The 25,254-nt window shown below is 37.8% G+C and overlaps 1 protein-coding gene and 2 long non-coding RNA genes across 11 annotated transcripts in view; 2 read left to right on the top strand and 1 right to left on the bottom strand.

Moving 5' to 3' along the window:
• Positions 1-25,254, bottom strand: part of prom1a (prominin 1a) — an 86,279-nt gene that overhangs the window by 54,299 nt on the left and 6,726 nt on the right. The window lies entirely within an intron of this gene.
• Positions 1-25,254, top strand: part of LOC131982005 (uncharacterized) — an 80,245-nt gene that overhangs the window by 38,480 nt on the left and 16,511 nt on the right. The window contains exons 5-6 of the long non-coding RNA XR_009395341.1: positions 12,865-12,957; positions 21,524-21,741. This is a non-coding gene — a long non-coding RNA (uncharacterized LOC131982005). The remainder of the gene's footprint in view (positions 1-12,864; positions 12,958-21,523; positions 21,742-25,254) is intronic.
• On the top strand, positions 13,738-15,019 carry LOC131982007 (uncharacterized). Its single transcript, XR_009395342.1, has 2 exons — positions 13,738-13,813; positions 14,157-15,019. It is a non-coding gene; the product is annotated as an uncharacterized LOC131982007 (long non-coding RNA).

Genomic DNA, 25,254 nt, shown 5'->3' on the forward strand with positions numbered 1-25,254 from the left:
ATTCCAGCATTTCTAAGCAGTGGAACAAATATTCTAGTACCATTTCTAAAAACACTGACAGCCTGAACCCTCTCATCTGATATTCCAACAGCTGATTATTTTAATGTCAAAATGTCAGAAAAAAAGAAAAATAGTCACACAGTACACCCTTCCACCGAAGCTGGAAGTTACTTATATAACTCATTTTTGAAAATGTTACAGATTGTAAATGAGGTTATACTTTTGATGAAACTTAATTTCCAACCGGATTGTTTTGTGGTAATGCAGTAGCTCGTGAGGTGTTCATTTACTGCAGCAAAAGGTCATGGGGAGCAGGTGGAGTGGATGGCTGAGCATACAAAGCACATGACTTAGGCTTTGGACTCTGCGGTTTGCAGGTGATTTTATGCTTTAAGTCAGCTTTGAATCTTCAATATTTAATCAAGAGCTAACCTTTCCCGAAATTCAGCTGAGGGTCGTTGCCAGCAGCAACCAAGGTGCAATCCCAGCAATAGTATATTTTTTCTCTGAAACATTATCATCAATGCAAATTAGTTTAAATGAACTAAATTGATTGGAGCCCAATCCTGAAAATGACAATATCTTTACTAAGCTGTTTACATGGCAAATGAAAATAAATATACATACATAACGTAACAACATTATCTGATGTGTTTGACAGGTGTCTATGCTCTTGCTTGTCGTCTATCATGACAAAATATGGAAAAATTCAACAGCTTGAGCCGCTTGTACCATTTTGTTTTGTTACATCAAAATATACTTTTTACATAGTTTCCCATCATAAGTGGACTTGTTTGACCAAATCCAAAAACCTGTTGATTCCCAAGTTTTTAATAATGTTTTAAAGTTCCTTTCTCTTTTAGCATGCATACCCTAGCAAACTGCCGGCTAGTTTGTGTTTTTTACCGTAGCAATACATATAGCAGACTTTAAACAGGCAAAGGGCCGCAAATTGTAACAACCCCAATTGAGGCATTTATTCTGAATGCACTGTATGCATATCCAAAGAATGATCCTAAAATCTAAATAATATAGACATATCCCTCAAGTCCTATTTGGAATAAAATGTAATAAGCTTTTTACATGACCCATATCAAATTCGCAATATTGTCATATTCAGAATAATAGTGAAAAATTACTGTGTATGTAAACGTAGTCAGTGTAGCAAACCCAGAACAACTGGAGTAGACCAACTGTGTTAGAGAAAACAAAGCCTGCATCAGTCAAAGTGTATGTGTGTGTGATGACTGAAAAATGATTCAATGAATGAAAAGCAGATTTTGTTCTAACATTATCAAAGAAATTGTAAAAAATTAACAGGTTTCACTCTGACTGAAGAGGGTTTGTTCTGCTTTTGAGAAATATTTGTACCACCAGAACGCCAGTGTCTGAGAAAATGGATGAATGAACTTGTAACTGCTGTAATCATAAGGAATAAAAGAAGCAGTGGAGGATGGAGGGATATAAGAGACAGGAGGGAGAAAGAAAGGACAGGGAAAGATCAAAGACAGGGGGATAAGAGAGAGGAGAAAAAGACGAGAGGTGGAAGAGAGAAAAGCAGCGAGGAGAGAGGGCTGGATTGAATCCAACCGCCGTTTCTAGTGAGAGGCGTCTAATCCCTCTCCATGAACGAAAAGCTCACTTGCTGCTATGTTTCCACCCACGTTAACTCTCTCCTCCCCGCCCTCTCTGCTGGCACTAGTCATTTTAAAGCCACATTTAATGTATCTGTCAGGGTGCTGTGGCCTTTAACCCTCCAAACTAACCTGTTTATGTTGATGCTATATTAGTTTCAGAGGTCTTTCTGTGGATTGCAAACTGCCCTCTCAGCAATATGCATATGCAGTATTGAAAATGTTAATGCAAATGTATGAGAGAATTAATGTAAATGTAAATGCATAGCAGAGGCCAGCTCCTGTAGCTCCTCTGCTCTGAACCAAAGCAAGGTAGAGGTTTTACAGCAGATTTAATGAAGCTTTGCAGGGAGCTCAAGATAAAGCAGAACCTGGCAAGATGAATTTTTCATCAGTTTCACTAGAAGGGAGTCGCCTGCCCCGAGAAATCCAGCCGTTCTCTATCTTATTTTGGCTGCTCGCTTTTTATAATAGTAGAGGAAGAAGCTATTTTGAAGGCCATGAACAGTGGGGTTTCCCAGGGTACTGAACGCTTTCCTGGACCATAACATCATTCTCACCTAGGTGAATACATTACATTTGTAACATTTCCACATTAAAATGTCTTAAAAGGAAAGGCCTACATTATATATTTTGTTAAATTTTATACCGTCACTGTCCCAAATGTTTCCTGCAATGTTCAAATCCAGAGAAATATTAAATTTTACTCCTGTTTTTTTCCTGTATACTTGTCAATGGGGTCATTACCCACTCTAGTTTCTCTAACTTATGGGAAAAAAATGTCACAGAACTACATTCAGTAACAGTAATACAGCCTTTTTTTCTGTCACACAGCCTTATTTTTGATGAAATGTTTCCATCTTGCAACACAATAATCCATCCCAGCTAACGCTAACGTTATAATGTTACAACAACGTTCAACACAGTCAAAAAGTTATTTGGGGTGTGATTGTTTTGAGCAGGGATAACAGTGTTGAGCTGCCCCACAATTGAATTCAATAGGGATGCTAGAATGATTTTTTCTCTCTCTTCAGCTGTGCATCTGCCTGGCATACTCTGTGGGGTTGATTTAACCCAACAATCATCACTCACATAGGGGCACGATATAGCTCTCTGTTGTGAGCGGTTTAACTGTTCGTTATTAACATCCATATTATTCATCTCATCTAATGGTCAACCAAACTTGCGACTTTTTATTTAGAATGAAATGTCATGAAGTAAATAAACTTGATTAAATGTTACCTGAATATAACTCAAATACATTAACTGAGTCAAATATATTTGCATTGGCACTGGCAGTTAAGAAAATAAGTCCCATGATGCCATGCAACTTCACTGTATTCTCAAAGTCCATCTTTTGTTGTATAATTCAGAGACCCCTTGCGGTACAAACTACATACTATGCATGCAACAGCAATCAGTTTCTTTTTAGTTCAAACTACAGTTGAATCTTGGGCTTTGTGGCAGCTTTTTAAAGTTGGTTTTGTTTTTTTTCTGGCTTGTTGTGAACCAGGGCTTGTAAAGAACATGAACTCAGTCAGCATGTTTATTGAACAGTCTTGTGTGATCCTGTGTGATTCTGACAGTAGGGAGTCAAAACAAATCACATTCCAGTCCATGTAACCTTATCTTTACATCTGCATGGATTTGTCTCCACTCTTTCCCTTAATTTACCGTCTGTGGTGTTCACCCCGAATAAGGACACATATAAACAGCGTAATATGATCAACCCAGACTGCACTTTGCCCCTAATTGATTCTTTTATGCTTGGCTTTCCTTCTGTCTGCCAGATAACAACATCCTTTTCGTTGTACTCATAAAATATGTATTTTTTCTCTGTAGTTGGTTCAAAATATGCAAACACACATCTTACAGTAAATCGGACTGACACCTGCATTAAGCCAACAGCATTGATTTGAGTTTACTAGTGAAATTTGATTCAAAACAATTATTTTAATTTTAACACTAAATCATAACTACTTTTTATAGTAGTATATTCTACTCGTCCTGGTTTTGACTGGCTGAATATGTTTCCTTCTGCAGAGAATACTAATGGAAAAAAATACATTCAATAGTAGTTGTTGGTCAACAACTGCCATTGAATGTATTTTTTTTATAACATTATTGATTCCAATGGAACCCCTTTGGAACAAAACTTCCATAGAGACACACTCAAAACAATTAGTAGATGACAGATTATTGACCCACACCCGCACATATGGCCAATTAGTTCTGCAACCCAATCCGTTGGCACAAGATCCGTGGCCCAATCCCAAACCGCAAATCCCAAAGTAAGCGTACACTGTACAATAATTTTTCAGTAGGGCCTGACTTATAAGAGACTTTTCAGACTGATACCGATTTTAAAGGAGAAAAAGTTGCAGATTACTGATATGCTAGCAGATTCAGTGTATTTAATTAAATTATTATTTTTATTGAACTTTATTATATTTATCATCTATCATCCACAACCCCACCCACATGTTCTTTGTTTTACACAGAACCAAACCTTAGAAAAACTAAATAAATAAATAAAATTAGGACCAAAATGCCACCCATGAATCACCTTTTTTGTGGGTCACCCAGCAGGTACAACCCAATACAGGGCTAGATTAATCAAATAGTCAAATCCAGTACTGGTTCTTATAATCAATAAATTGTGCAAAGTATTTTAAATCCAAAATTTCATTTTCTAATTCCAATGCAACAAATGTGGGGATTGTGTCTATTCAGTTTTAATTTGAATATCTTTTGGACAGGCAAAACAAGCCAATTGAAGTAATCGCCCCGGGCTTTTCTAAAATTGCGACAGGCATTTTTTTCTATTCCCGGACATGTTCTGGACCAAACAATTAACTGGTAAATCAGCCTTTTTTATTTTCTTAATTAATCAGTAACTAAGATAATCGTTATTTGCAGCCCTACAAAAACGAAACACAACTGAAATAGGAGTTGGTGAATAAATCCACAGGTGCCATGTGCTGCATTTCCATACAGTGCAACTCCATAGTTACTGTCTACTGCAACATAAGACGTTGTACTTAATTTGTTAATTAAAGAGATACAAAAACAAAACCATCACAGCAAACAGACTTGGATGTGTGAGTAGTAATCCTCCCAGCAGCCCCTCCAAGGGTGTCCATGGAGAAAAAGGCGATTAGTGCCATGGATTAAATGATTTGACAGAAGTGTTCAAGCCTACGCCTTTAGTGACTGAATACAATAAACACTCACGTCCACCCATGCATTTATTGTTTAGAAGGATTTGTAGCAGAAAGGTGTTGGTGAAATACACACAATGACATTTAGCTACACTATCATCTACATAATGTTTTTTTGTTTTTAGAAAAGTAGGAAATGGCAGCCCTGCATGATTACTGCTCAGCATGTTAGAGTGCATCATGATTGATCAGATGAACTACAGCACAGCAGACTAATCAATGGAGAGACGCCGTAAGGTTTAGCTTTGTTTATGTGACACCGTCATCCAAATCAATGTGTCTGTACATCATGGCTCTATGTTGATGTACTTTTCTTTGTTAAACTTTTAATCTGGTTTTGTGTCCTACTGACAACTTTTCTCTGCACTTTATTGAAAGCGACTGAGAACCAGAGTCAAATTCCTTGTTTTTGTCGTCATACTTGGCCAGAGGAGCGTATTTTGATATAAACGTGAACAGGGTGGGGTTCAGTGTCCTGGTTTACTTTTACATACAACTAGAAACACTGTGAAGCTTGTTTGTCTCGTTCATAAAGCCTGACCGATATGAGATTTTTGAGCTATATTGAGGATAAAGTGAATTTATGAGCTGGTGACACACTCAGAAGGCTGCTTTCTTTAACAAATAACTATGAAATAACTTTTAACCATAACATTATTATACATATAATGCATTTGATTGTTAACCAATTCTAGAAATTAAAACTGAGAAAACAAAGAATAAATACACAAATAGCTAAATAAACATGAGTTCTATGTCAAGTATCAGTGAATTTCTGACAACTTAAATGAAGACTAAATAATAATGAATGAAATAGATAACATCATTTCTAAATCACCCCAAGCATTGTTTTCTGCATTGTGTATTTTCTTACATTGGATATTTGATGTCAGCTTTCAGCACTGACTTTAAGATTTTTTGATAAAAACAAAGAAATGCTTCGAATGTATTGAATTCAACACCCAGACATACAACCACAATGCATACATTTCACATTTATTTGTGTAATTTAAAACAAGAGTTTCATCCTTTCATTGATATTTGCAGAAGGATAGATTGATAGATTTTCACTAAAGAAAGAAAAGATTTCTTGTAAATCTAAAAATATCGTGGCGTGAGGTCTAGTATGATCGTGTTTCTGCTGCGGTTCGTTTGTGGTTTTTTTTTGTGAATGTTACCATTATTTTAAGGATATTTCTTTTTTTACTCAGCAGTTAAGTGTTATTTTTTCTCATGACAGATGGATTCCTGTTCCCATCCCTGTTAAAACTACTGTTATGAGACGGTCTGTAGGACCAATAGGACATCCTGTGGTTGTTATTGAAGCAGAGCTTTAGAGATGACTGACCTTTGTAAAGGCTGCACTGAGGCTCAAACTGCTAAAACTATTCAGAAACATCATGTAACATAACATCTATGAAAAGCCAATAACCTTGCCTCAGTGGGAGATTAAAGCCTTTTTCAAATAAATGTCCCACAGAACAGGTCCAACTGACAATGAAGCAGCCACAAGGGGGTGGGGGGCATGGGGGGAGATGAAGTGACTAGTTTTAAATGATGCCCAGACACTTTCCTACTATAGTGCTGAAGAGTAAATATATTTGTGATGAAGCCAGGTTTTAACCTTTGACTTCTCCGCCAGTCTCTATAATTAACAAAACATACTCTGTTTCAACTTCATATCAATGATTGTGTCAGTGTTCTTGCCTGTAATGTTTGAAAACCTCATATTAATCTCATCTGCTTCGGTGTGCAAAAATGTTTTCTTCGTTAGATTGTGCGTGATGCTCATTCAGATGATATCTTTATTTATTAAGCTGTCAATGCTGCTGTTCAAAGACAGCACAACATCATACCTGCACGGTGAAGATAGAGAACTGTTATATATTGTTAGAAGTCTTGTAAACATTTTATTTGGTGACTGAACAAAGGAAATTCACTTTTCAAACTTTGTGGAGCATACTTTTGTTTATGATATAAAGTCAATTACAGTTTAACTAATCTAGTTAGTTTAAAAAACATTATTTTTAACACATAATTTTAACAAACATTGATGAGGCTCTAAAAGTATATGCCACCAGTCGAGGAAGCTGAACCAGAGATTTCTTTTTTTTGCTCAAGCCGCCCTTTGGACGCAAAAGTCTGTCACTGGGTGGAGTTACACCATTGGTCAAAGTTAGTGATGATCTGAGCTTCCCCATTAGTCTGCTATTTAAAAATGAATCAGCAAGAACGTCAGCTGGTAACGTGTTTTCCTCTGCCAGTTGCTGATCGATTAGTTGATCCACTTCATCAATATGGGGTTATTGTTGCTGCCACCGCCATTTTAAAGCCGACTGAGTACACATAATAAAGGAAGAAAATACTCATCTTTATAGTAAAACCATCTAAAAGTAGCACAAAAAAAGATGCCAGTTAAGCCACTTTAGTTTCAGAGCAGACAGACAGTGGTTATCAGAGAGGAGAAATAAACAGTAAAGTTAGGAGTAGCAAATCACAGAGTAGCTTTCAGTTTGTCTGTAAATAAATGCTGCAGCTTTTCCGAACAGCATTTAAGGCTATGGGCATGTTTATAACTGTCATTGATTGTAAGCTAGGTCTGGTCTGTTTAACTATGTAATTATTAATTACACAATAACACTTTGTTCGGACCAACATGATTACAGTCTTGCCATGATTAAATTATGGAAGTCCTCAATTATTTGTTTTAACCCGAGCTTAACAATGTCATGTGTTATGCTACTTTAAAATCAAATACTACTGGGACCATCGCAGATGAACATTTAATATGCAGGAATTCACGTTGTAGACACCACTGCTGGCTATCCCTGCAACAATTTGGCCACTATTAAGCACACTGACAGGCCTAAATGAGGTTTGACCTAGTCATGTTACCCCACACATTCTTCTTTCTTGTAGAAAGGTGGCAATTTTATTGGACTAGCATACATCATGCAATTATTATTTTTAATAAGTGCTATAGTTTAAATATCCATCAGGTGTAAAACTGCATGAAGAAGAAAGTCAAAGACATGACTTAAAGAAGAGTACTACTTGCTATTAAATACTATTCAATCCTGCTGGTGTCAGAATTGAAGCTTATTTAGCATCCACACTTATATTCAGTTTCTCTGCATAAGAACATAAGCTTAAACAGCTGAAATGGAAAAGCAGAAAGTGTAAAAGACGAAGAGACAGACTGCCGAAGGGAAAAGGGATCTGGAATAGGCTGAGACAGATGGACAATGAAAAACAGCAGAGAGAAAGTGTTCACACTCTGTCCCTTCACACCTCCCCACGACTCTCAGAGAGAAGTGGAAGGGTGGTTCAGTACTTAGATATGTAAATAAATGCATATAATTGGACAGAAATTAAGTGTGATGGAAACTATTATTTTAATGCTGTCATTACGGTCTGTTGCAGCATTTACTGAGGGCAGTGTGACTTAAACTACTCAGAAAAAAAAGGGTGAAAATTCCAATCAACTTGCTCCAAAAGCCACCAGCCGAATCAACAAAACTCTAATATTCCCCTTGCTAAGCCCTGGCAGTTGTCTGTGGCAACACCCGTTACTAACAGGCTTATTATGAAAAATAAATAAATAAATAAGTAAGTAAGCCTGGCCATGAGATACACTTGCACACCACAAAACTTCATTCAGCCCTGCTCTGCTTGTAAGGCGTACGGTGCAACAAAGCAGACAGCCAGTTGGGGATTTTTCCTGAACAGAGGGACGCTGTTGCCAACTACGTGGATTCTCCCTCACAAAGTTATCTGAGGACACACACACAAATGGGAGAGAGCTTTATGTTAAGAATTAAATTCAGCAGTTGTTACACTAATGCAGACAAGGAACTCTGCCTGGCCTCTCTGTCGCTTGAATGACATAAACCAGGATTTTTTCTGGTGCCCTCATTTTTAAGCTGAGAGCACCAGCTCTCTCTATAGCTTGTTTGTCTGTTGGTCAGATGGTCAGGTCCACAAATATTTCCTCACCATTTTGTGACCACAGTTTTAGCCTAAGGAGACTGACATTTGCCATGGGGGTCAAATTTGTGTTTTTATGCGTGAATGCATGAACGGGTACATGGTGGCAGCTAGTGGGAAATTGCCTTTCCACATCCAGTGTCTGTGCAATATGAGAAAGAGTTTATACATAGTTTATGGTAATTATATTTTTATAAAAAATATGCTTTATTTAAAGCTGTGCTAATCAATTTTTTTTTATAGAACTATCAAATGAAACGTCAAATTAACGTTAAATGAGTCACTCTTCACCTGACTCTGCAGTTTCCCTCAGCTCCAGTGTTTTAGTGTCTTTCAGCTAATTGTTTTGGTTTCACAGCATGCAACTTGACTGCTCAGATGCAGTCTATCTGCTCTCATCAGCAGTGTTTTCAGATACAGCAGACAAAAAAAGCCAAATCTTTCCCTCAGGAGTTGGTGAGAGAAAAAACAGAGTTGAGTGAATATGTCCTTATGTTCATTGGGTGGACAGAAAAACAAAACCCTAAATCCTCAGTACGGTTTCTTTTTATCTACTGGATTTATATTTAGGCAGTTTTTTTTTTTTTTTAGCAAAAAGGTTTACCATATCAACTTAAATAATGTTTAAGAGCTTGTTTCTGCAGCCCCAAGTCACCAAATATATATATAAAGGCAGCTTTAAACAATTCTTGATGCAGACAGAAATGTTCAATGCTCACAATACAAAGGTCGGCCAGGTCTGTTTTAAGAAAACACTGTTTTTTTGTGGGGAATAAACAGAGGAGTACCTTAGCAGAACAAAGAGTCAGATAAAAGTGCACCAGGGAAGAAACCTTATAAATAGAGAAATCAAGAAAAATACCTCCTACGCTGTTTGGCAGGTAAAATAACGACAGCAATTAGAGCTCAGCGACCAAAATGAAGGTGTAATTAAACAGACGGCTTCAGCTTCAGCAACTGCATATGTCATGCCAATATGTTTGGCTGTTGAGCCGTTTCGGTACCCAGGACGCCTTTTGACACCTTCTGGAGGTGTCATCGGGCCTCAGGCTATGATCAGACGAGGCTTTTCTTAAGTTGCCGCTGTGGATGTCGAGCAACAGAAGGAGCTAAAAGCATGCAAGGAACTTTTACTCATCCTTGTTGCTATGCAACAAAAAAGTTTTCAGTATTTTTAGATAATGACTTTGGCTTTTTGTGTGTTTACTAGAAAGGTCTTAACTAGAGAGTGAAGCAAGTGAAGACAGACAAGAAAGACGGAGAGAGACAAGAACTATGCAACAAAAGTCCTGAGCCTCATTCATTTTCATGATATGCATCTATATTATCTAGCAGCAATAAAAACTGAAGGACAAATCATCTCTAACTTATATTCTAGTCGTTCACTACTCCAGTAGGAGGGCTGCTCAATTATAGCAAAAAACATAATTCCGATTACTTTGAAGAATATTGAGATCAGTGGATTTTCTTGAACTTTAAATAAGATTAAATTAAACAACAAATTCAAGAAAAAAATGTAAAAAGGAATAGACAGTATTAATAATAATAATATACAATGCATAAAATATATCCATTTAAATAGATACTGTAAATAAATAATACATTTATTTTTTCAATAAATACATATTTATATTCAATATGTTAAAATAATACATAAAAATTAATGACAGCAAAATTAATCGTTGGATCATTCTTACTTAGCCCAAAATACATATCTTCCGAATCATAAGCTACACAGTCTGTGCGAGATGTGTATTTGAAAAAATAACCAACAAGAGCAGCTGCATTAGAAATTGTGACCTGTGTCAGTGTGACCCAAAACAAAATACCACACCATAAATGTACACTGTCCCACTTCCTTTATCCCTGCTTTTTACACACACAGGTCCTGAGATCTCACAGTGGCTTGCTAGATTCATATGAAAGGTAGTGACGTTAGTAATAACAGGATATGAAAAAACGCAGTTCTCCTGCACACACATCTGTTCTCCTTTTTAAAGAATTTTCTACTTTCCTTTTTATTGTAAAATACGGAATTGTTTTACATCTTTAGGTAGCCACTCACTTTGGGCTTTATTTCTAGTAATGTCACGGACACTATGTGTATTTATATATTACAGTCTATGGTCCATACCTATAATTTATCATTCGGTTGTTACGTTATAATTTATAATAATAAAATATAATAATAATTCAATGATTCATTCATAACTCTCATGTTGAAAGTGCTTCTCAATTTAGGATAAACTAAAACGAGCATTAACAGGGAGATGATGGTTAAAATGTAGATGAAAGTAATGATCAATCTGTAATAAACGATTTTAAAAGCTTTAAAAAAGTTATAACTGCATGTCTCTTTGGCATTTTACAGTTGACTGAGCAGCATACAAAAATTATAAGTCAGTGAAATCGACAAACAAACTCACTGCACATTCCTCCTCTATAAATTCCAGTTATTATGCGTTTCTCCTTGGATATATTGGAAACATTAAACTTTAATGGTAATGTTTGGCTTATAGTTAGTGATCCACATGACGCAAACATGTAATATATTATAATTAATTGCCACTATACCTACTGCTGCTTAATGACAACTAACTAAGATTGAAATTACATCAACCTGACAGTACATACGTTCATGTATATTAAAAAGGTGTCATAAAAATTGACACAATGCCCATAAAAAGGTAGTGAAAATCCTTTATTGGGTTTTTCTTCACCATGTTCACAGTCACATCAGATCCTGTTTTGGTTAATGTCTTCCAGTGAACGGCAGCAGACCAGTGACTTGACATTTAACTGAAATGTTTCTGATAGAGGAGAACAAGTGTGTGTGTGTGTGTGTGTGTGTGTGTGTGTGTCTCCTGACTGTTCATATCAGAGCTGACTCCCCATGAGCCTGATGTAAAAACACCTCCGCACAAGGTAAACACTCTGTTACCATAGAATCTGTAACTATGGAGAGGAAATCAGGCTTACACAACCAAGGACACACACACACACACACACACACACACACACGAAAGGAAAGGCATTTAATTTAAAACTGTAAATCTTTTACTTTGATGACTTGTTAACAAATGTTCCTACTAATGACCTTTGCAGGCAAGTAAATTGAGAGGTTGAAAGAGAGTTTGTGTGTGTGTGTGTGTGTGTGTGTGTGTGTGTGTGTGTGTGTGTGTGTGTGTGTGTGTGCCTCCTATTGATGGTGAAACTAATAAAAAAGGTATTAGTTAGTCCGAACCTGCCATGAGAAAGTTATCCCTCCCATTTCAATTAAAAAAGAACATCCCTGCTGTTTTGTCCTCAGCCTTTTGTTAGATCAAGAAAGTAGTTTTCCATCTGTGTACGTACAGTAAATTTATATGTGAGTGTGTGAGGAGCACTTTGTAAACAGCTGAGTCTCTTGGCTACATAAACAGCTGAAGTGCCACACTTCACTAAGCTCTGTTTTCACACAGGAGCCAGATGAGCACATGAGTAAGACAAACACATAGAAAACAAACTAACATCTGCGCACATGCACCAATGCATGCATGTTGTTGTCCTGTTAATACGATCCAGTCTGCACATGTAGTGTATTAATAAACTTGACAGCCTCCCCTCAAGTGAAAATCACTTTGATGGGTACAAATGCATGACAGACGGAGATGCACACACGCTAACACACACACACAGATAAAAATAAATGTGGGCGACATGGCAACAGACACTAATACATTTTTTTATATTGCACAGAGACTTCAATCTGCAATCTTGTCCACTAAGAAATAGCAATATGAATCCTGTGTACTGTGGCTGTGAATGATAAGCATGAACTCGACTGATATAGAGAGGCATACGATGTTGTCTACTGTGTGTGTGTTTTTCTCCGCAGTGTATAAGATGATTAGTATTCTACAGACGGTTATCTATAACAGTACAGTAAAGAACTTAATCTGTTCATTTTAAAAAGCAAAATTAAAAAGTAATGCTCCTATCTCATTTCATATTTATCTACATTGATATTTTTTTATTTTCAGTTTCATGCTTCAGGCTACCGTGCTGATTTTACCGGACTGGACAATGTGTTACATCTTGAGAACATTGAGACCAACATCACTGAGGTCTCCCAGGTAAATAATTCATGTGGCATGTTTACACACTGTGTATAACACTGTATCTTGATATAACATTTTTTATCTGATGTCAATAGAGCCAATACTTCAGTAACAAGGCAATGCATACAGTCTATAAATGTATAAAAAAACGGTCCTAATTTTTCTACAGTATTGCAGGGACAATAGGTCCTGGGGATGCCCAGTGTCCCTGGGAAAAACATCGGTCATACACCACTAAAACTGCAATGGATGAAATGAGCTTTGTGCACTGCAGCATGGTGTAAGAAGGTTGAATTTGAGCCTGCATGGACATTTTTTCATCTTATCATTGTTGAAACAGAGCAGCTAATAATGATAGCAAGAGTAACAAGTTAGCAGACTGCCAAGTCTTTTTCTCTCCTTTAATTTACTTGTTTTGGTATCGACCACAAGGTTTCTGGAGTCGCAGTGTCCCTACTCTGAGCTCACCACTATGCTAAAGTTATTCCATGAATGGAATGCAACTAAGTGAACCAATAGGTGCCCTACTTGGAGTTCCGCTGTTCTTAATATGTCACAGAAGAAAAATGAATCATTATATTTTCACTGGCTGCATTTGGGACACAATATATAACTCTGCAAAAGTGACATTTTTGACATTCACACCTACGCTCACAACAACTTTGCCAGCAGTGTGAAGGTGAGAAAGTTAAAAGGATTTGTACCTTTCATTCTTCACACAACTACTTCCATCACATTTTTCCTGAGTGGAGGGAATATTCAAAAGTAGCATCATAGCATCAAAACTACAAAAAAAAAAAGACAAACAATAGCTCCTCAAGACAGATCAGGGAGCCACAAGGAGGCCTTGTCAGCTGGATTTTCTGAACAGGTATAAACACTTTGACCTTTAGATGTGGTCAGATGATACATCATATGAACAAGTTTGTTAGTAAGGCAGTATTAGCCACTTGAAGTAGAGACTGGTTGGATTTTTCAGAATATTGAACTTATTCATTAATTGTGATGTGGTACTTCTTGAAGAAATCTGTGCAGATTTATTTGAGTGCAGTTTGGTGGGATCACATTATTTTAATGTGTACTTCTCCTTAAAAGAAGTGCAACAAAAATATCATTATTTGAAGCCAAATCACTCAGCCAAACATTTACCAATCTTGGATTCTATCTATTGAATCGCGACCCTGTGGTTAAAAGCATTCTACCCTAACCTTTAGGCTAAGAAGTAATTTAAGAGCCCAGGGACAAAAGGCCAAGCAGTCTGGTCAGCATATTGACCGGTTGACAGACAGCCAAGAGGATTGGCTCTGCACTGTGACCCAGGTAAACAACGTCCCAGATTACCATCAGATAATCGAGGCTGAAGCCGGGCCACAAAGGTGACACTAGCGGACAGGAACTGTGACCTACAGAGCAATCCGAGGAGACAATCTAACATCTAGAGTTCACCAGAGAAAAAGGAGATGTGCTATCTAATTGTCTGCGGCAGAACTTCCTCAAGAGGACACAATAAAAACATTCCTGCTCATTTTTCACCATGCAGCTGATGTTATTATCCAGACATACCTGCATTGTGCCCAAGACGGGGATGTCTTTTTCTTGTACCAGCCAGTCGCTGGTCTAGTTCTTAAACACTTATTCCCTCTGCCTCCAACTTAGCAACATTTAACAGTGAGTCATGATCAGTTCGCCAAAAAGGAAAAGGAAGATTAGGAATGTCCTGATTGGATCTAAAAGAGTATCCGGGTCACTCAAGGCATTTTTTTTACTCATGGTTATTTGCTACTGAGCTACGCTGAGCCCAGCCCGATCCTTTGTTTTGGTGTTTTCACTTGCAAAGCTTTCATTGCAGGAACACACTAAGTGTTGTCAACTCTCTGTTGTATAAGAGCAGATGTGAGCCACGCTCACGAAGGAAACATCAGATACCACAAATGACAGCAAAAAGCAGGATGAGACTGTTTATTTACCTAATTTATGTGAATCGGTTTTTTTTTACACCGTGTTTGGTTCATTGTAAGGGTACTTCTCTTTAAGCCTGCCTGCAAATAAATGAGCTAAACAACATGCAGTAAACTAACTGTGTCATTCTGTGTTTTGCTGTTGTTTATACTGTGTAGTGTTCCACCGTGAGCGTAGAGTATTTTTCCATTCAGAAAATAAACACTTAACTAAATACAGTTAATTCAAGTAACTCAGGCAAAGGCATTTTATACTTTACTTTAAAAAAACAAAAAAAAAAACAGCTTGGATGCAGGCATTTTTCCTCTAATTTAAATTAGAGCTTTTCAGTTTCCGAGCAAATTCATCAGATACATTTTTATAACTGTAATTTAATTGATTTGTGCACTAGGCAGGTGTTCTCTAGGGAAGTAGAAGTATCGGATCGGGAATCAGTATTGACAGATACTACATTTTAAATTAGTTGGGCTAGGAATCGGTGGCATTAAAACTTGATTGGGCATCCCTGGTGTTGATATATTATTGAACGGTACACTGGGCACTGGTGCACCTTGTTCGGTTAAGAAGAATTATGAAAGCATCTTTACTGAAAAGAAGTATCAGTATTGATAAACTCCTAAGAGCTTTCCTCCTTATTCATGAGGCAAAGTCAACTGGGACAGTTGGGAATACACCAGTGCAGATCAGTGCTACTTTTTTGATCAATCATTGACACAAAGCTTGTCACTGAGAGCTACATTACAGGCCCAAAAAGTGACGCAGCAATGTTTCTGTGACACGTCCCAGTCAGGGGAATTGTCTCCGCACCGCTGAGTGAAGGCTACAGGCATCTTGTGAAGAGGTGTGACGAGTGGCGCTGATGCTAAACAGCAAGTTGAAAGAGGAAGGCCGTTTAGAGTAGTCATCTCTGGCGTTGGCAGGCTGACCCCTTACCGCCACACATCTGCAATTACAACTCAGCATGTCCCCGGAGCCGACTCGTAGCGGGCACCACTGCACCCACCAATGAAGCGGAACAAGGGGACAGAGAAGGCATGACTTGCCATCCATTCAGCAGGACTGAGCCGCTCGCTTCGCCTCGCCCTCGCCTCTCCTGCTTGGCTAACCAGGCCTGACCCAAATATGACGTCCCCGAATGAGACACGGCTTTAGCAGCACCCGGGGAAGTGGCAGCTCTTACTCCAACGCACTGCCTCTATGTATTTCTTTTCCCCTTTCCTTTTTTCCCTTCTTTCTTGCTTCTTTAAATAAGCTGATCTCGTCGCAGCCTTTCTTGCTCCAGTGATCTTTTGATTTTCCTCTCTACCTGTGCCACATTTCTCACCTGCCCTGTCAGATAGCTGGGAGCTTAAGCTAATGGTGGCATTATAATATTACCTTGAAATGTCTGAAACTTTCAACAATCTTAATGCCATAGCTCTTATCTCCCCTTACTTAGAGTGCTGATATGCCAGCCCCCGGTGAAACGCTGTCTAAATGAGATGCATCACTTTCCTTTCAGAAACCAGGAGCTGCTTGTTCAGTCTATTGATCTACTTCTTTCCCTTTATAGTGTAAGAATACACTTTCAGACTGAGACTCATTGACACAGTGAATGGCCTTTCACTGTGAAATGTGTCAGGCAGAACACTGTGATGGTGTGATGCAGCGCTGCTTGAATTCAACAGTTTGTATTGTAAGACTACCAAAGCTGCATCAACTAAAGAAGCATCTCTCATTACAAAAGCATTTCTTGGAAACACTGTTGATTTTTAATTCTTTCACAAGTTACCAAACACTTCATAACCACTGCACTGACAAGATTAATACTTTTTTTTAGTTATCTAAAAGCAAATTAAGCTATCACAATGAAGGGTCTTTGAGTCTTGAACAAAGCTCATCTTGAGTTCTCTTTTAAAGGACAATGTGAATTTACAGTAAAAAGTGTAGAGAGAAGTAAACAGTGTCTGCATTGTTGGTATAATTTTGAAGATTTAGTGTGTTGCAGTTGACCTCAGACTGTTAAGTGGAATATGTGCACTAAAATGTCCATTAATCAGTATTTTTCTTAAATACAGGGATTTGTTTTCTGTAATTTTTTTCAAAATTTTTGTTTCTTAAATTGACAAAATAGTAAGAGTACATTGTCTTAAATTGTTGCTACTATTTATTGTGCGATTTAATCCAAGCTTCTCTGTTACTTGTTACCAACAAACAACGGAAGATTGTTCTGTTCGCTGTTCCACTGCTCTGCGCTGCTCTGCGCTGCTCTTATACGCCGGTTATTACTGATAATTTTTTTACAATCCATCAATTGTTTCGTAAACGTACAACGACACCCCGATTCCCCCACAGGTTACACTGTTACTCTGGCCCCATTGTTGCCGTTTTTACGACTGTGGCTGCTAGCTGCCAGCTCTGCCACGTCCCTGTGGATAGCCCTGTGTGTGCAATCGATATGCTCTGACTTCTGCGTACAACAACTAGGGCTGGGCGATATATCGATATATTTTTAAATGTGATATGGAATTAGACCGCATCGCATATATCGATATAGTTCAAATTTTGTTCTCTCTTTATCTATAAATGCTGCTCTTACAAGGGTTTGGCATATTCATTATTTAGTAAAGTTCATTATTCTTTTCTCAAATAAATATATTTATTTCAGAAAAAGATTGGCCTATTTTATTTCAAGGCTATTTTTATTTAAGATATTTTTTACTTAATGTGCAGTTTATGAAGCTTTGATTTAAAAATAAATAAATAAACAGGTACTTCTGTTGTTATTTTATGTTATAGTATTTATGTTCACTTAAGTAAACGGTTTCATTAAAACTACTTGTAACATGTCATATTTGGCTATGACTTTGACTGAACATTTGCTCTCACTTTGCGATAAAAATATCGGGATATATATCGTATATCGATATTCAGCTTAAATATATCGGGATATAACTTTTGGTCCATATCGACCAGCCCTAACAACAACTTGAAAGTTACAGTCTTTTGCATTGGCACCATCACCATGTCGACACAGTGGTCCAGTTCAGTGCATGAAGGGGCTGTTCAGTGTCTGAATACAGCCCGAGAAGAGTCGTGAGGTTAAGCTGAAGGACTCACAGCTCTTGACACATAAACTGTTGTGACAGAAATCTGACCTCTGACTCTTTGATTGTCTTATTACTAAGCATGCCTTCAGTGTCATGCCACTCATGAACTAACGCTGATGAGCCCATAAACAGTAAAAGCCTCATAAGTGATGCATGTAGACAGAGACGTAAAGGCTTAATGGACTTTAATAGCTCAATAAAACTATCACAGGTTTAACAGAGCCATAAATTAGGAAAGGTCCTTAGTTTGCTGCTGATTTAAATGTCACATAAATCTGCTGTCTGCCTCTCTTTGAACTTCAATTTGTCTGAGGAAACATGGCATTTTTTAGTAAGGTGTTTCTTTAGTTGAATGTGAGGAAACTTTTCCATGCTGAAGTGGAGCTGGTTGTTGGAGAAGGTTTAACTGCCTGTCCACCACCATCTTCACTTTCCAGTGAGCTTTTTTGATGTTCAGCTGCTGCACTCTCTCGCTGCCTCCCCCATTAAATCAATTTATTTAAGCACATGCATGTGTCATTTCAATTTGCTGCCCGTTCTAGGATATGATAATGTGTCATCTGTCCTTCAGGTGGATTTGGGAGTTTTAGCGTTTGGTATTATTTAAAATTTGTTTGTGGATTTGTCACATATTTAACAGAATAATTTGACAGAATAATCATTTTGGATTGAAGCGGTTCATTTACAACTGGCCACCTCGTCTGGCTGGCTGAGCATTCAGAAAGACTAATCCCAGATTTGTGGATCCATTTCAGGAGTAACAACATGTAGCCAAAGGCTATTTTGATATCTTTTCACAGGACTGGGGCTGCAGGCAAGGAATTAAAGTGCTGTACAATGTTTCTTTTTGTGTTCTGATTATGCAGAGTGATCTTCTCTCACAAAGCTGTGGCAGCGGAAGATTAAATGTAAAAGGAGCCGGTGTGTGACGAGAGTGTTACCAGTTTGAATCTTTAACCTGTTAGAAAACCTCTTGGGTGGAAATGAGAAGCATGTTTCTCTCCTGTTACAGCTAACAGCCAAATGCAACACTGTCACATTATTCTCAATCACAATAATACAGTTAATGGGAAGATTATGTTCCTCCATCACAAAAGGTTTATACGACAAAAAACCCACATTAGGATGCCAGAGTTTGACTCATGACCAGTGAACAGTAAGGAATCTGGCTGCAAATAATGATAACAGGATTGGACATTGCCATGGCTCTGTGGGCCGTGACCACAAAAACTTTCTCTGTGGCCACCAAATGTACCCTGTAGGTGGCCCCCTGTCCACACCAAGTTTTATCAGGTCTGTCTTCAGACCGGAGGATGTAGCATGCCTTTAGCTCAATGGTGCTATCGAGAACACCACTGCTGTACAAGTGAACAACAGGAATAACCTTCAATTTATTTCTTCTTATTCTGGCAAAACAATTCTTTCACAGTGAGCTCAATCAGAGGTTGAGCTGTCACACAAAAACACTTACAATTTTGTTAGCAATCTACAGCTAACTGCTGCACAGCAGGTACTACAAGATGTGTGGGGCGCAAAGGAACAGAGAGCAGAACAAGCAACACTATTTATCTTTTCAGTATCAGAATTGCCTGCACCATCACTGAGTTCTAGAAATCGATTTATTTTCTTAGCGTGGTGCGCTCTATCTGCAGCCGAGTTGCATGAAATGTCATGAGATTATCCTGATGCAAAATGCAGAGACATTATTTTTGAATCTTCAACTAGACCCTGTCAGAGGCCAGCAGTATGTGATTGAATGGTAGTGGCCTCCACCAACACTGTGGGACATTGTTTGCATGATAAGCAAAGCTCTGTAGCGTTCAACCAGCATTTCTTGGATAAAGATTTGTATTTTCTTTCCTTTTTTTGATGGAGCATACCACAAAAACATATAACGTATGCTAAATATCTTTAAATATTGTTGTTATTGCAATGAGATATTGCAATATTTCAATTACAATATAATAAATGTGTGTAGATTCTGAACACATTCACCTACGATGGCCTGCTTACTTCTGTGCTGCAGTGACACATTGCCTCTGGCGATCAGCTGGCATTATGTTGTAGGCCAGTAAGGCTGTGCCTGTTAGTGTCCTGAAGCGCCCTGGTGCCAAGGGCCATCACTGTCAGTGCAATGACATGACAGCACGAAAACAGAGCAGAGGAACCAAATACATCACTTTCTGTCGTGTGGATGCTACTACACTATGGCTTGATCGGGAATAGAAGGATGTTTTTCTTTGATTAGAGAAAAAGAACACATCACACCGCATGTTGCCATTTGTTCGTGCATTACAATTTGGATTTGTGGAACATCCAGTTCACAATATTGTCTGTCTGGTTAGATAATTATATGACATCATATTAACCGGCCTGTCATGCTTCAGTGAATCTTTTCACAGTCACATTTGATCTTGTTTAGCAACAGATGGAAGCTGAGAAAAGTTTAAAATATTGAAAACACGCCATCCTCACATCTAGACATGTTTGTGCAGTCGGCCTCAGGGCAGCTATCCAATGCCACAGAATAATAGAAAAGCAGCTACATGATCCCATTTTCTCTGAGTGTCAGGATTTGTGGACGTCCAGTTGGCCGCAATAAACGTCATATTTCCACCACACTGTTTTCATGCAGACATTTGAGACATGATACAGACCAAATGGTGAAAATCCATCAGGATTTGATAATTGATGGCAAGTGAATATTCCTTATATGTGTCAGCTAATGTTGGCCACATTTTAGTCCGCCTGAAGACAGAAACATGCAAATTAAATATGCATTGACAATGTTTTAATATTAAAAAGTGAGACTGTCCTCCCAAGAAGAAAAAATTATCTTTTTTTTTAGCAAGCTGTTTGTTTCCAGTTTCCAACTGATGGTTAATATTGGTTTTAACTTGAAAGCCCCCTAACCTAACATATCTCATTCTATCAGTTTTGAAACACACTGAAAAATTATGTTATCCTTTGTGTTTGTTCTAGAGGAGAGATAATATACATATATTGTTCTTTAATTTGAAAAGAACTCGGACAAAACCGACTTGATAGACAACAACTACTACTACTAACAACATTGCCAAAACCTTCCAGGGTAAATTTACACTCCATATTTCCTGCTAGCATGTGATTAGTAGACATTAAGAGACTGTTTGGGTCAGGACGAACACACGTAATCCCAATACACCCCTACTAAAACATTGTTGGTGAATTTAACATCAGTGTATTAAACCAAGTTACGATAACTTTCTAATGTTACTGCACTGAAGCTTTAATGGGAGCTGTAGTTATTTAACTTTGTTTAAATCACCAAGGTTTCAACTTCTAATAGCAAGTGGTAATGTTCTGCAGTAAAAGCTCCATCGTGGACAGAAGACCCCAGGATATTATTATTTAATTTTTTTCATGCTCAATAAAGGATTTTTTTTTGGTCAGGCCACCTGGGTGACTTGTAAAACACCTCAAAGTGCAGCTCAAGTGCTGAACTGACAGTTATGTAGTATCTTTTTAACCTCTTGTGTGTGTTTTTTCCCCAGAGGGCTGTTGGATGTCTGAATGTACCATCAGAGTCTACTTTAACTGCCAATGCCATCTGCGACAAGCTGTCCACAAACTGCTCTCTGCCCAGCAAAATGCAAGCCGGTCAGTCTGTAAAGTTGGCCCGACCCTTTAACCCTCATGCACTGTAAGCATCTGAGCTCCCACTGCACCGAGAACATTCTGCTCTGCAAGATGTGCATGCATAATTTTTCAGGTTGGTTCTTTGATTTGGTATAAATTGTTCAACAATTAATATTAGTTAAAAAAAAACCATGCAATATCCAAATAGCTGGAGATGCAATATTTGTGTCAAAATACTATTCTGAAATAAGTAAAAAAGTCCTTTGGCCGATATCCTGGCACACCATGATCATTTTATTATATTTTTCAATGAAAATTAGAATAATGATGCAAAACTAATCATTCCCGTCAATATTGTGAATCATATGTCAATTGCAGTATAAGTATAAAAAATAATTGCAGTTAAATATTTTTTCCAAATTTTTCAGCCCTACAATACAGCTGATATTTTTTAGCTGTTCACATTCGCAGTAAGATGATCTGAGCTGTGACGCACCCCACTTTGTCAACTATTTTCATTTATTTTATTGCAACACTGAATAATTAGGTCTTTGGTAAAGACAAAAATAGAAAAAAGCAGTTACCAGGTCATCATTTCATGTTTCTGCAAGTCATTGGTATCCCCTTGTTTTTGATGTTATGAATGGAGGAATGATTCAGATCTGCCAAACATTATGATTGCAAATTTAAGCCCTTTTGGGGGATTCATCACAGCATCTAATGGTAATCTCCACAGATGTGCCCGCCACTGAAGACATCACTAATTAGGAAAATGTTTGCAACTGGCTGAAAAAATGCTGAAAATAATGAGTCATTGCTCGGTTTTCCTTTTTTCTTTCTCTGATGCTGTATCAACACTAAGGCTTCAGCCTCCTCCACAGAGATGCTAAAGAGTAAGAAAAGCCGCAGTGTGTTGCTCATGGACACTTCAGCGGAGCAGAGGCTTTCTGTCATGGGGCTCGAGCTCCGACCTTCCAGTTGAAGGACAGTCTCTTTAATCTTTACCACTGTCTTGTAGTATAGCAGCGCCTGCAGCAGTAACCAGTCATCCACATGTGCTATGACTGGCCCATGGGCTCACCAACTTCATCTATCACCAGATCGTTTTAGTCTGGCTTTTTGGTGCAGTCAAATTAAGCTCTGGAGAGTTAAATAGCCTTTGCTGTGTTCAAGGTTAAAACGCCGCAACCAAACTGAAGTGAAATCCTTAAAACCTTTTTTTCTAATTTACATAAAAGTACTTCTATTTGGCTCTGTGTATCCAAGTGTGCAATGCAGGTAAAATCAGTTAAGAGGATTTTACAAACAGATTAATTTTAAAGCAGTTTTTCTTCCCAATCAGTCGTCAGTTCTTGACATTTCCACTTATGGAAAAGGCTAAAAGGCAGTGTGTGCAGTCTAATCCACTAACAGTGATTTGCCATGCTTGTAATTTAGTTCTTGTTTAGTTTAATGGGCTATACTCATGTTAATGAGCTTTCGGAATAGATTATGAGTAAAAAATTATGATATCATGTTCTAATTTGGAAAATTGCAAAATGTGAGCGTAAACAATAATTAGTGTAACTGTTTTAGCTTCTTTAATACACCTGAGTTTTAAGGTTGACTGAGCCATTCTGGGGTTTTAGTTGAAAGCTACATTAAGTTAAGCTCTGAAGCGTTAAGTTAATTAAGCTCTCCCCGTTCACTTCTATTAAAGCCCAAACTAAGAACAAATTCAAGCATGTGGTTTCACTTAATTCATTTAATTATTACCTGCATATCACAAATACATGTTTCTTTAATATTATTTTTATTAACTTTTAATCAGGGTTTCCTTTTTTAATTTATAAAAAAAAAAACCTTAACAGATTTAACAGACTTAAAGATGCTGCTGAGTTGCATTAACTGTTAGTTACACTTTTGCGCTGTGTGCCAACTTCTCTTTGGCAGGGACAGTTACACACATTCACACCTGGAAGCCTCCTGATATAACCACAGTCTGATCTGCTGGCCACCAAGAGGCTCCACTGAAGCTTCTTGTGCTGATTTTTCTTTTTATCCACATCACAAGTCAGTTTCTCTAACCTTCAAGCCTGACTGCTTTTGGAAGCTTTACCCGTACTAGAGTCAAAAACTTTGGATATTTTGTTCCTAGAGGCATCAATTTTTCACCTTTGTTTTTAATGAGTCTCTTGCGAACTTGTAGAACTTTGTAGAAGTGCACTATTAAGTCCCTGGAATACCCATTTAATAGTTAATACAGTGCATGTTCCAGTCAGCCTTAAAGGGACAGTTCACCCCAAAATCACATCCTCTTACCTGTAGTTCTATTCATCAATCTTTCTAGTATATTCCCTATATAAAATAACAAGGTCTGTGTTTTTTTATGCATAACTGTTGCATGATCTCGAAACATTTTTCAAATGTATTTATTATTATTCTTTCTTTGTTTTGCGCTCTAAGCACCACCAGATGTATGCTATAAAGTCACATTATATTTGAGAGAAGGTAGACATCTGTATGGCACTGAAACACTAAAACAATCTAAATTACTAAATAGCACTTCAAGTAAGAGGAAAAATTGCACTTGGGACTGAGGTTTACCTGTTCCCTTAAATGTTTATAATACATGTTAAACCTTTTTCTTTTTTACAACTAAATTGGAAAATAGATAAAACTACTAAAAACTAAACTATGGACTGGACATACAATTGTTTGACCCATATTCACCCTTATAGTTCAGATTTATCAGCATTTAGAGGCTCTTTTTGTTGATATTTCTTCCTCTGAACATGAATGATATTAAACTGAAAAATCTGCTACTTTGATGCGCATCACGAAGTGCTTCGATCTCAGCTTTGTCCTTGGTCGGAAATCTTTTGAAGTCTTCCTCTTCAGTTTCTTTTATGTTTATGTGTCCTTCACCGAACACAAAGTCCCTTTATACTGCTGTGATGTAAAAAAAAAATAAAATCCTTTTTGATGAATGTTAAATAAGAAACGTGGCCCAAGCTTGTATAACCTGAACTGATTTACCTCACATCACACTGGTGCAGCGAGGTGAACCAAAACACATCGGCCATGATAGCTGCCGATGGGTTTCCTTGGCAACTGTCTTGAATTAATGCCGACTTTCACCAGGCCTCTGGTATCTGTAGGTGCGGTTTCCTCGAGGAGAGGGAATACAGACACTAATGAGATAACATTTCCAACAGGGATCTGCTGCATGACGGTGGCTGGCACCAGCTCCCAATCCGCGCTCACCCACAGGCGTGAAATGATACTGTTCAAACTGCAGAAGAAGCTTAATGCACCTATACTCTCCAATGATGGCTGATTTATACCAAGATTAATCAAAAGACTCAGAAGTAAAAGTTAAATTCCCTCTTTTTATTAATTACTTTTGGGACAGTCATGGATGGAAAATTAATTTGTTGTAGCTAAAAGAGTCTAGTTTTCTTTTAAAGTGTCCTTGAACAAAACACTGCAACACTGTCAACTTACTCACTGTTTTTTTAATAGTTTTTTTTTACTGTAATTACCATGCTGTACTAACTGAGAGAGAGAGAGAATGGCTGACTGTCAGTCAGTATGGACAGAGGTACAGCCCGACCGATATTGGGTTTTTGAGACCAACGCGGATAATGATTTTAGAGGGGGGAAA

This window comes from Centropristis striata, chromosome 12 (assembly GCF_030273125.1).
Source record: "Centropristis striata isolate RG_2023a ecotype Rhode Island chromosome 12, C.striata_1.0, whole genome shotgun sequence".
NCBI classification, from domain to species: Eukaryota; Metazoa; Chordata; class Actinopteri; order Perciformes; family Serranidae; genus Centropristis; species Centropristis striata.